The 12,364-nt window shown below is 37.5% G+C and overlaps 1 long non-coding RNA gene across 1 annotated transcript in view; it reads left to right on the top strand.

Moving 5' to 3' along the window:
• Positions 1-9,861, top strand: part of LOC136856624 (uncharacterized) — a 10,068-nt gene extending 207 nt beyond the window's left edge. Inside the window, exons 1-2 of the long non-coding RNA XR_010858429.1 lie at positions 1-274; positions 5,387-9,861. The exon at positions 1-274 is cut by the window's left edge and continues 207 nt beyond it. This is a non-coding gene — a long non-coding RNA (uncharacterized lncRNA). The remainder of the gene's footprint in view (positions 275-5,386) is intronic.
• Positions 9,862-12,364: the final 2,503 nt, after the last annotated feature.

Genomic DNA, 12,364 nt, shown 5'->3' on the forward strand with positions numbered 1-12,364 from the left:
AATTGGAGGAAGATTCATATTTAACAATATGGGATATATCACATATACAACGAAGTAAAAGTAATCAATTTAAATTGTGGAATAGATCTGATCTTTCAAAACGAGATTCTTGAAAGAATTTGGAGAATGAATCCTTCACAATCTAAACCGTTCTATAGACAAAATTATTATTGGACTGAGGAAGGAAACTGGAAGGCGAGTTGGGGAGACCTTTTTGTGTTCTCATATTTGTGAAAAAGTTCTACCCTTTTCTTCGTTCAGCATCGAGACTAAGGTATGTATACCTTTATATGTGTGTGAGAAGGAGACTTCCAAAGCCTATAAGGTCTAAGGTTAGGGTTTTTAGGTCTGGACAGGATCTCCAGAGGTAATTTAGGAGTAAACAGTAATGCACTCTTAGTGTTCTCCCACTAGGCTAGTAGCTGCTGCTGCCCCTTTTGAGCTCCTTTCTTGTTTTATTTTTTCATCTCATCTCTGAGACAATATGGAGGTCAAAGGGCTGTCTATTGACTGTTATCGTGCAAGGCCAGCATCGAGTTTTATCATATACAGTATACTAAAGGAGTCGTTGTCCTTATGGGATTTAGGCTAGTGACAACCCACAAGGGTGAGGTAGGATGCCCATCAATTGTAGGTCAGATTTTTGGATATCTCCCCCCCCCTTTTTTTTGTCTTTTTATTTTATTTCACATAGCCATTACAACCTATTTTGTCTTAGCCTATTTTATGGCTTTTGCATGCAAAAAAATGCCTGATTTTTGTCTATTTGGTCTTATTTAAATTATGTACATATAACAAAGGCCTGATTCTTATAGATCTTAATTTATGGTTTTACTATGCAATAAAGGCCCAGTATTTAAAGTCCTTTTATATAATGGCCCAGGAATAATTTTTTGAGGGGATTGTGAAAGACAGGTTCTACTAGACTACTGAATGAACTTACCTTACCTTAAAGTTATGGCTTTTTTCTTGGGCAAACCACCCTCTCCCCACCGCATGTCAGTATACTTGGATGATCTGTGATTGGTTAACCACTGAAAATGGTAATGCATACCCAGTTTGTCCCTGTCACATTTAAAAGTAGCCTAGGCAATCAAAAAAAAGTTTCACCAATTTGAGGATAAACACTCATGTTGAGAACTATCAAGGATGGCGCTACATTGTGTCTAATATTCAGATTCAGAGAAACTGGTATTGAGTGTTGATTTGTGAATAAGTGGAGGCTTGTAAGAAAAATATGAAGTGTCTTGATGCCACAGTGTGAGGCATGAATGAATGAACATTATGTATTTTAGAACAAGTTATGCAACACTGCACATGCAAAAATGTCTTGTCACATCACAGGTTTCTCTAACCTGTATAAAATGAGAATAAAAAAAAAGGTTCAGTATGGCAGACTGTGAGCAAAGCAAGCATAATTATAAGCCACCAACTACTTATGTCACACAAGTAATGGCAGAAATGGAACAATGGTTTGGTTAATATTTGGAATAGTACCGTCCATACTCTGGTAAATCGGCATTTCTGATGATTTTTTATGTGATTACCATTTTTTCCAGAATTACAACCCCTTACCACCTTAATGGCAATTGCAGCCCAAAGTGGGAAATTTGGAAAATTAAACCTGCAATATTTACTTATGTGATCTAATTGATACTGCTGACTGTTTTAAATATTTATGTATTTGTTTTTTCAAGTGTTTGGTGTGTTGGCCTTGACAAGACAAAAACAGGTGATGCTCTGCATTACTGCTACCTGCCACACAACATAAGACATAGTAGCTGTGGTTTATACAGTCACAACACTGTACTGACAGATGTTACCAAAAATTTTATTTTATTGTAGGCTAATCTTGTCTTGTGGTTTGTTTGACTGTTAGAATAAGGAACATTGATTCTGGTAAGATATAACAATGCAATTCCAAAATTTACCATGAAGTATGGTATTGTCTATGCATATGTGAATAAGGCAATATGGATAGATAGGTAGATTATGGAAGGTCTTGCATCACTATGGCATTTTCATTAAATATGTAAAGCCAGTGGAGACTGTATATGAATAAAGTAGATGGAAAGTGACTATTGATGGGATCCTGCCAAAGGAATTTGTAGTAAATAGTTAGGTGCTATAATGACTCTTATTTCACATTTTGTTGTTTTTGCTTATAGATTTTTTAATGAAAAATTTGCATGAACGAAAGGGGTGGTTTAGATTATAGTAACAATAGAGAGTTGACAAACTTGAGAGTGTGCAGGTGGTTTTAATCAGTAAATTTACAGGCTGCTCTATAAGGAAGACCCCATGTTGGCATAAAGGCAGCTCAATCAAAAACAACAACAATCGGTGAAACATCACCACACTTATAAGGCTTAGTAAATAGAATGTATCTTATGTTTAGAGAGCTGGGACTCTTAAACACGTACATTATAAGAAACATACCATTGGCTGATGTGCTGAACTTGCTCAGGCTGGCATGGATTGCCAAAGACTCCCGGTGTGCATGCATGATATCACGTGAGTATAACCATAGGCTTTTCTGGTGTGGCAGTGACTAATCATATTAAAGTGATGAAAGTGTACAAGAACATGGATGCAATTTTGTGTGTTTTACTAATGAGGGAAAATTGCCTGTAAGCTTTCAAACATAATAAAAGCATAGCATTATATACAGTAATCTCAATTTTCTGGATTAATAGAGCCAGGACAAAATCTGGATAAGGGCAAATACTGTAAAAAACACTGGTGTAAAATGGCAACTTCGTACCTTTGTCAGTAACATGGTAAAAGCGTAACATTAGTTATACTTATACCTTAGAACTCAGCAATTATAAGATTGCTAGGTATATACCTTTTAATGTAAGCTGACATCAGTTTAGGGCTGCAAAATATCTTTCATTTCTGGCTGTGTCACGAATAGACTCATCTGAGGCATTAATTGTGGTCAGTGGGTCATCTTTCTTGCCATAATTACCTATGTGATACCAGTTAGTGATCAAGTAGCCAGCTTTTCTCAAACATTTACGAATATTTGTTTCAACACGTTTATGTGATGACTTCATTTTCTCTCCCCCTTAAAGTCATGGGAGCAATGATATTGGGTATGCAGATGGTAAGTATAGGTTTGCTAGAGACCTGTAACTATAGTACAGGGTATATACAGGCCAATTATCTAACATAATTTAGTGCTAAGTTTATCCAGTGTCTACCCTGTCAGATGCAGAAAGAGGATAGGGGTAGGTAATGATTTTGAACGCAGGTTAGGGCAGAATGGAGTCATTATCAAGAGCCAAAAGATGATGCATGAACAGGTATATAGATTTAAGTCATTTTTAAGGGTGGTTTTGGAGCCCAGGGGATAGGATTTGCTTTGTAGGTATCATTACAATGTAACACTTCATGGGTAACCTTATATTTTTATCTGCGTTTTTGAGATTCAGGTTATTTTCAATGGAAAGGCTTCCTGATGTGGTATACAGTTATTTATAAAGTTGGTCATCTTCAGTGGTTGCAGTTGGAAGAGGAGTCTTTGTTGATGTGTTCCTTTTAAGAAGTTTCTTTGAATCCTAACTGGACCTGTTCTCTTTGTCTTCACAACATGCTGGTTAAACTGGCAGACTTTGGCGATGATGTCCATTCTATCGCATTGTGTTTTGTCCAGTTGTCAGTTTCTAGAGTGTCACTGTTCTAGAGTTCCTCTTGTCGATAGGGTCTCCTGCTATAGCTTGTAGATTTATTCGTGCCAGGTGGGATGGATATTAAATCTTGCAGGATGACGACATGCAAATCTGGGAAGAAGTTCTAGTGCTTTGCATTAAGTATTACATGTTGAACTGAATGGTTGAAAGTGCCCCAGTGCTTGACTTTATAGCCTAAATTTCATCATTCATTTTAAAGGATTCAAAAGACCTTCCTCTTGAAAGCTGACAGATTTTTGTCAGAGGGGATAAATAGAAGGTGAATTGGCAGTGTAGGAGGTAAAGAAGCAGCCTAAGGTATTACATTAACATATTACAATTTATGCAATTACTTTTAGCTTGCCTGCGAACACATAGGCCTATAGGTATAATATTTCATTCCTCCACCTGAGAATCTGAATCTCCTGTTTAGGACTTTAGTAAACTTTAAACTGTAGCAGACTGAAGGTACAGTACTGGGAGTGTAGCAAATTGAAGTGAAATCTGTATTTTATTTGTAGTGTTGGAATAACATTGCAGTTTAAATCAGACGTGATGGTCCAAATTTGGCAGATTTTGTTAAAAAAATTTTAAATACCATAAAGGAAAATGTGTGTGCTGAATGCTAGCATTAAATAGTAACCTAGCTGCTTTTGCACAAATATTTAAAATGCACAACAGCATTACAGACAGTTAATTGATAGAAAGCATTAGAATTTTTTATGTCATAAGTAAAATTCATCACAGGACCTACAGTTTGCTTTATTTTCATATAGTTCAAGAACTGTACCTTTTGTCTGTTACAGTGGTTCACATTTCAGCAATACCACCCCATTTGCGCAACTTTCTAGCGCAAGGAAGTAATTGTACAAAACAAGGTCTTAATTAATAGTGTAGGATATACGAATAAGTGAAAATTAGACAGTTTGTTACTTCAAATAGCCAAGTTTGATGGAGTAGCAAATATTTCAATATTGCACAAATTGTATTCTACAAACTGTATTGTCTTGTAGAGAGCTACTTGCGAGGATGTTTTAATAAAGCCATTAAATCTATGTGGGAAATTACCAAGAAAGATTAAGTTGCTATCAGCTTGTGAACCACATTGGCATTGGATGTGGGACCTGAAGATGGGTACTGGGAAAAATGTCCTCTCCAAACCCCAGGGCATTAAACCATAAATACTTACACTAGCAGATTTTTGTTTAATGAACTAGAAACTTTTTCCTGCAGTTTTGAACATGAATTCAAACTGAAGGCGAGTTGCTTTGTGTATGTGAATTATCCCTTTCGTAAACTGAAGTATTCCCCAAATGCTTTTGATTAAATTAGATTGTGCTAGATGAGTTTTAGGCATCGTCTTGGGTAAAAGTTTGTGAAAGCAACCTATTACAGACTGAAAATGGCAGCTTGAACTCTCGTCTTGAACATGTGTCATTTTTACCAGATCATAATTGGGTGGTGTACATTGGTATGATCATTAAATTCTCTGTGAACTGAGCTGATTTGCAAGCCCGTCTGTTTCTTAAATTAACTTTTATGTAATGACTGCTGGTAAATCTTTAAATATTCAGGTTGAATGCATAAATGGAATTGCTATTGGTATGGCATGGCTCTAAAATCTTATACTGTATTAATGCATTAAAATACTTGACAGTAGTTTCCACCATGTCTAAGGGCAATATGATTTATGAAGTTTGTATTTTTTACAGGTTGGCGATGGTTTATGGGTTGGCAATGACCTCTTGAAAGTCTGCAACATCAGGGAGAGAGAAGCACCTTTGGATGATGTTCCTGCTCAGATCAGGGCTCTTCTCCCCAAACCTCGTAGTTCAAGTTCTAAAATTTGTGTCGCAGATAACGGAGAAGATTCAGTAATGGAATAGTGTGCTAGAACCCAATAGTAATATATTCCATGAGGGGCTTAACCTGCCCATTTTTGGAATATGTCCATTTCAAGAGCGAGTTCTTGAGTTACACAAGGATTTTCGTGCACTGGACTCCAGTATCCTTTTAAAATGCTAGAATAAAAGTGAATAGGAAATATTTAAATACTATTCTGTAACTATGTAAGCTACTTGAATGACAATCTATGCCAGAAAGCCTGTGTAGGAGCACATTGCTCAACTAACATGCATTCTTGAATATGTGCAATGTATCTAATCATATCCAGGGTTTTAAGAGGGTATATTTGAGAATACAGTAGTGCACCAAGATATGGACCGTGGTATATCTCTAATGGATATATTGGTGTGAAATGGAAATATCGACTTGAGGGTTTTCACCTCCGGATCGAGCACCGAACTGTTTTTTTCAAATCAGGCACTTGGTGAGTATACCACTTGCTTACCAGCATCCCTTGTGTTATTGTTACTGTTTCTCTACTAATTTACATTGCTTTCAACTCTAAAAATTATGCCAAAGCTTTTACTGTCCTGCAGTTTATATATTAATAAACAGCTGTTTGCCGATGTTAGTTACCGTAACTAACACACATTTACTAAGAGTTGCATTACAGTAGTCTTGTTAAAAACTTAACATATTTTACGTTCCATAAATAAAAATCAGATAAATTTTTATTCATCCATCATGCAATGGAGAAGGTTTAAAGAAAGTATGCCACTAACTTGAAGCAGCAGGTATTATAGCTGTGGCTAAAGAAACAAATAATGAGCAGACTCCAAAAGTATTTGGAGGCAAAAGGAGAACCTGAAACTGACAAAATCCACACGTGTACTTCATTTAATATACTGCATTTATAAACAAAGTAGTTGCAGTTTTTAAACCCAAACCCAGATTTGATAATTTAAGAAAGAAACGTCTCTCAGAATTAAGTTTCATTTGGCAACTAAAGATGGTGAAGATGTTGGTAAAATGCAATCAGCTGATGATTTTAAGAATTTAAACAAAATCAGAATGCAAATGGCACATGATTGCTCTGTTTGTATTTTATAATATGATATGACAATACATGCAATATGATTAGGTACAGTAAAACAACAGTTTTATTAAAATTATCATTATTCTCAATACAACTGTTATTCGATTTTTGCAAATTCCAGAATACTGGATGGATTGTCAACCTGTACTGACATGAACAATCAAATCAAGAAACAGCTGATTGTGATGCATTTACCGCAACTATCAAGTAGGCAAGTTGTTAAAACTTGCTGATTTTTAACAACTTGCTGATTCTCAATGGTAGCTTCCATAAGTAAAAATGATATACAGTACAATTTCATTCATCCTTCATTAATTAAAGCTGCAGGTTATAGCCGAGGCTGAATGAAACAAACAAAGGGCAGGCTTTAAAACGTTTTGAAACAGGTGAAAGTGATGTCCAGAACTGGCAAAATCACACTTGCTGCCTTTACAATAAAGTAATGTGCTTATTTTAAACCCAACAATATCAAATGCAAATGGCGTACAATGGTGTAAAACAATATCATGTGCAAATGGCGTACAATGGCAGTGTTTATATTCAAAATATTGTAATTGGATGCAACAAGCAAAACAACCTTATTTAAATCATCATTATTATAAACATAGTTGTACTGTTTAACCTTTGCAAATGATTCCTTTTCTCCAGGAAATATTTCGGTGTTTAGAGTTTGTCGGTTTTTAGAATTACAGATGAGAGATCGTAAACGTGTAGATAATTTGCTGTTTACATTAATATTATTTTAATTACGGATGAGAGATCGTAAACTTGTACATAGATATTTTGCACTGTTTACATTATTAATACTGTATTTTAAAATTAGTAAATCACTGTTGTAAGCATTTTAGGGGTGTATACTGTATACTTAAAAGTAACAGTTGTAGGAGGGTAATGTAAGATGACTGGGTATTTTAGGATGATGGTTTGGGGTGTATTTTTGTTTGAAATATTAAATTTGTGTAGTGTGATAATTTAAGGTATATTTCTTGTTTGAACTGTTGAATTAGGCAGTGCAGTGTTAAAAATATGCAGTTATAAGCGTTTTAGTTTAAGGGGTACGGGATATAAATATACTTTATAGCAAAAACACGCATTCACGTATAGTATATACAGCGATATGTTAGTTTCTTTTATATCGGTGTAGGCTCGGACACTTTTATCCGTTATCTTGGTGAGCTACTGTACCTCTGCCAGATAAAGCCTTTGGCTAGACTGAAATAGTTTGTTATTTTGGTGTAACTTTTTCCAATCATTTAATTGTCCTTGGCCTAAGGTGCTACTGTGCAGAAAATGCAAAATTCCTGATCTCTGTATAAAACTATGGCTGTAACAAGCAGTTTAGAATAAGATGATGTTTGGGGTTTGAAGTAATGTAAATCTATTAATGTTGTCAAATTACTGACAGATGGGTATATCTTGGGTATGATTCAATACATTGTGGAAAAGGTATTGGTGTTGAATTTTGGGAAACTAAAGACTTACAATGTGACCTGTAAATTTCTTGGAACTATTAAGCTGAATGTGTATTTTAAAGGTACTCAAACAAATGGGAATTTTGTGTATAGAAATGGGTGCTTGCATAAGAAGGTGCATGTGATTTGGTGCAGTTGTATCCCTCTACAGGTGTCTGATATCTGATGCTCAGCGCATTTGTACATCTGTGAAGGAGGTTAAAGAGCTCATGATATATGTATGATGGGTTGTGCTAAGAAGCTGTGGGAACTTTTGAAGTCACTGGAAAGTTTACTGAAAGTTGGAAGTTGAAATGAGAAAGGTCTTGGGAAATAACAGAAGCCAAGAATATGGAGAGAGAGAGAAAATGCATCATTTATATTAACAGGATATTAAATGAATCTGTACTCTGTAAATACCAAAAGTAATTTCAAATGTTTTATCAGATTTAAATTTGTTGACATTTAGTTTCTTTTAGGGGAACAAGTGCCTTTGTAGTTACTTCTGTAGAAAGTTTGATTGTTTTCCTTTATCTTTGATGTTCAACTTGTAAATGTGAGAGGCAGTGCTTCATCATTGTAGATGCTTTGGTGGTCTGATAGTTACAAAGATGTTATAGAATAACATACACTGCAGCACTTTCAGGACATCCAAGAGTCACTCCATCCCATTTTTGTCTTAAACTAAACTGTACTTCACATCCATCATTCAGTCTTTGCTCAACAAAAATCCTGTTTCTCGTAAATGTGAGTCCAGTGTAAAAACCTGTTAGTAATGTTTAACCTCAGTTACTCAAGAATGAGTTCTTCAGTTGATGTCTCAGTTGTAAACTAATAATGCTCCATTTTGCCCAGTGGAGCATAGGGTTTTATATTGAAGGAACAACAATGATTTCAGTTGCAGTACCATCTAAACTTAATGTGGTTTTTTTCTTTACTGGCCAGCCTCATTACTATGGAGAACTTTACAGGATAATTATCATTAGTGATGTCTTTAGCTGATAAATCTCTTAAAAATGTGTTGCATTGAGGTTAGGTTAAGCCAGAAGTGTGGAATGTCTTTATTTAAGATATATTGAAAATGTCCAAGCATAGACTATACTGTATGTACTATAAGGTCTTTGTTACTCGCCAGGGTTTGTTAATTTTGCATCAACAGATGTAAATATCAACTGTCTTTTCAGTTTTGGTCCAAGTCATTTTGTGAATCTTTTCTCCAGATTAATTAACATTCAGTTGTCACTTTAGTTCTCGCAGTGACGTTCTTATTTCTCAGGTAGGCGTAAGTGCCCAGGTTAGAGATTCAAGAGTGTAAAAATAGGCTCAAGTAATCATGTGAACTTTTGGTGTTAATGCAGAATTAAACTGTAGGATTGTTGTAACCACAAGTCAGAGGAATGGAGTTTAAATTACAGGCAATTTGGAGGTGTCACATTGCCTTCATTTGGAGAAGTGATGTCTCGAAATTGCTTCTGAATGAAACTATTCCTTTGACTTGTGTTTATATTGAACCTTTTAACGTTATGCTTTGTAATATCAGTATGTATTATGTAGACAACTGCCACAGTTATATCACAGTATCTTTGTTCCTACACATATACAAACCCTTGCTCTTTACATGAGATTTGCTTTCAGCGCAAGCTGGAGCCGGCCGCTTAACTTAAAACAGGGTGGATATTGGTAGTTTGCTACTGACAGGAGGGGAGGAAACCCCTTCATCCAGTTGGTAGGCATTCACTTTACTTTCTGGCCACCGCCACGTCTGAGACAGACGTTTTTTCTGCTGCTTAACGTTTGAGTCTTTTTATTGTCTTTGCTCCATACCTCCATTCTACCTTTTAAGAAGATCCCCTGGCAAAAGACATCGCCCTTCTGAAAGCGATTCTGCCTCCTTGGTCGGGCAAATGGCATTGACAGTGCTTCTGTGAAGGTCATTGGTGGGACTCCTGTGAATGCCTGGAACACAGTACCCACCATGTTCATGTGAATAGTGGGCATGTCTTGCTTTCCCTCGTGAGGGGTGAAAGATGTGAGAGCTGTGAGCAGCAGAGCTACTGCAGTTACTAGTTGATCCACAGCCCAAGAGAGAGATGGATTTGTACCCTGCTCACGTCTGTGAGTTTGCAGACATGTCCGAGTGAAACGGTGCTCATCCAAGGGAACTTCGGCAGCAATTTCCTAGAGTGGCCAATGTCCATTTTTGGTGATGACCACGTCCAAATGAACTGGATCATTCTTTCAGACCCTTACGACCGCCGTTGAATAAGTGACATCCTTTCACAATTATTTGTTCCTACACATTCAGATTCTTGGTTTTTACACATGGGAACGTAATCCCATACGTAAAGGTCTAATTGTTCCTACTCAACCTTGGTATTAGAATCTCTCCTGAGTCGGGATGATTCCAGTCTTGACAGCACAGGTTTCTTCAGATCCCTGTATGTTTCTGACTTCCTTGAGAGTGGGCAGTCATTGTCTTCTTCAGCAGGTGCTTTTCATAGGATGAGGATTTAGGCGACAGCCATGAGGTGAACTATTGTCCCTATGGGAGATCACATCATTTCTGAGGGACAGCTTCGGCCAACCTCGTCTGATCAAGACCACTCCTCAACGTTGTGCCAGGTGGGCAGCTTCAGCCATCCTCTCCTGACTGAGTCCTTTCCTGACATATGACGTGGCTGGGACCACTTCCCTCACAGTACCTGTACAATGTCTCCTCTTTCCACAGATCATCTGCCGTTGATTTTTCAGATTGGCTTGAATATATTCTACTCCTCCCTCTCTGGTTCCCTTGTCCTCTCTTGATGACTTGGTTGTCTCGTTGGCTAGAGTTATTTGAAGTTGATATGTTTGAGACTTGCGACTACTGATCCATTTATGAGAGTACACAGGGAACCAAGAGTGTGCCAGGTAGAAACGTCAGAGCTAGGATCGGTCCTCGTCTTTTTTCAAGTAACCTTCAGAACGATACATTCTGGAATCGGTCTTAGCCATAGCCATCGTTAAACCAAGTTTTGCATTAGATTTAAAAGGTGCCAGTGATTTCTTCGGTTCCTGTTTATCACAGAAACATGGTAGGCGTCCCTTTCCTGAAAGGGAAGTAAGGTTAAGAAGGAATATGATGCTAAGACTTCTTTCCTCTCCAAGTGCAGCCTCCAGTGGGGATTGCAATTAGACCTAAGGATTATTTTATGGTGATTGAATCCTGGGTGGTAGATGTCCTTTGGTAGGATAACAGCTTCCCTTCAAATTCCTACCACTCGCCATTAACCATCCAGTCGACAGGTTTGTTCTGGCTTGTTGAAGTGTCTACCCTTGATGGGAAGTTAAAGATTATGTGTATATATACACGATTTCTACAACTGTCCCTCTTGTAGAGAAGGCAACAGGCATTTAGAATACAGTCATAGATCCTTTTCTTTCCCCACCCATTTCAACAGCCTTGGCTCCAAGATAGAAACGACATGCTCAGTGTTTGCAACCATCAAGGAGTCAGACTTGATTTCGACGTTGGGTTGGGGGACGAGTATATCCGAATACATACTCATCAATATTTCCACAAGTTCCTCTGCTTCATTTCTGGGAAGACTTTGCACCTCTTCAGAGTGGACGGCTTCATGCCTAACTCTGTTGTATGCTTCTGACCTCTCCCCAAGTTTTTCGTTTGACTCTTCACCTTGGCTTCAACTAGGGTACCTTTATTCAGGGTACACCACCTGATGTTTAAGAGTCTCTGGGACAGACAGACACTTCTTGGTTTTGGTCGCAGCCTGAGGGTTACATGTTCTGGAGTCTTTGGGACAGACAGACACTTCTTGGTTTTGGTCGCAGCCTGAGAGTTACATGTTCCAGAGAAGTCCAGTCTCTCACCCATGCAAAAAGAGTATCTGCAAGGCTAACAGGTACAGCAGCAAGGTTGTCCTTGTAAGGTTCAGAAGTCTGGTAATTGAACATCAGACATGTTCAACAAATCAGAGGCATGGGTCTCCTTCCTTTGATCTTACATGACTGTGAATGAGGCCCCAGGGCACAAGTCATTTCAGAGATTTGCTCAGAATCCTCTCACCAAGGAGTAGGTCTCCCATATGTAAAGACCAAGGGCTTGTATACCTTTAGGAACAAGTGACAAATTTTTAAAGTAATTTGTATTTTTCCTAATATACAGACCCGAGGTCTTTATAAATGGCCCACCTCTATCAACCCTTCATTCTGCTTCCTGTGCCTACAGGTGAAGTGAATGCCTACCAACTGGATGGAGGGGATTCCTCTGTTGGTGGTCAACTACCAATATCCACCTT

Source organism: Macrobrachium rosenbergii, chromosome 36 (assembly GCF_040412425.1).
Source record: "Macrobrachium rosenbergii isolate ZJJX-2024 chromosome 36, ASM4041242v1, whole genome shotgun sequence".
In the NCBI taxonomy this organism is placed as follows: domain Eukaryota; kingdom Metazoa; phylum Arthropoda; class Malacostraca; order Decapoda; family Palaemonidae; genus Macrobrachium; species Macrobrachium rosenbergii.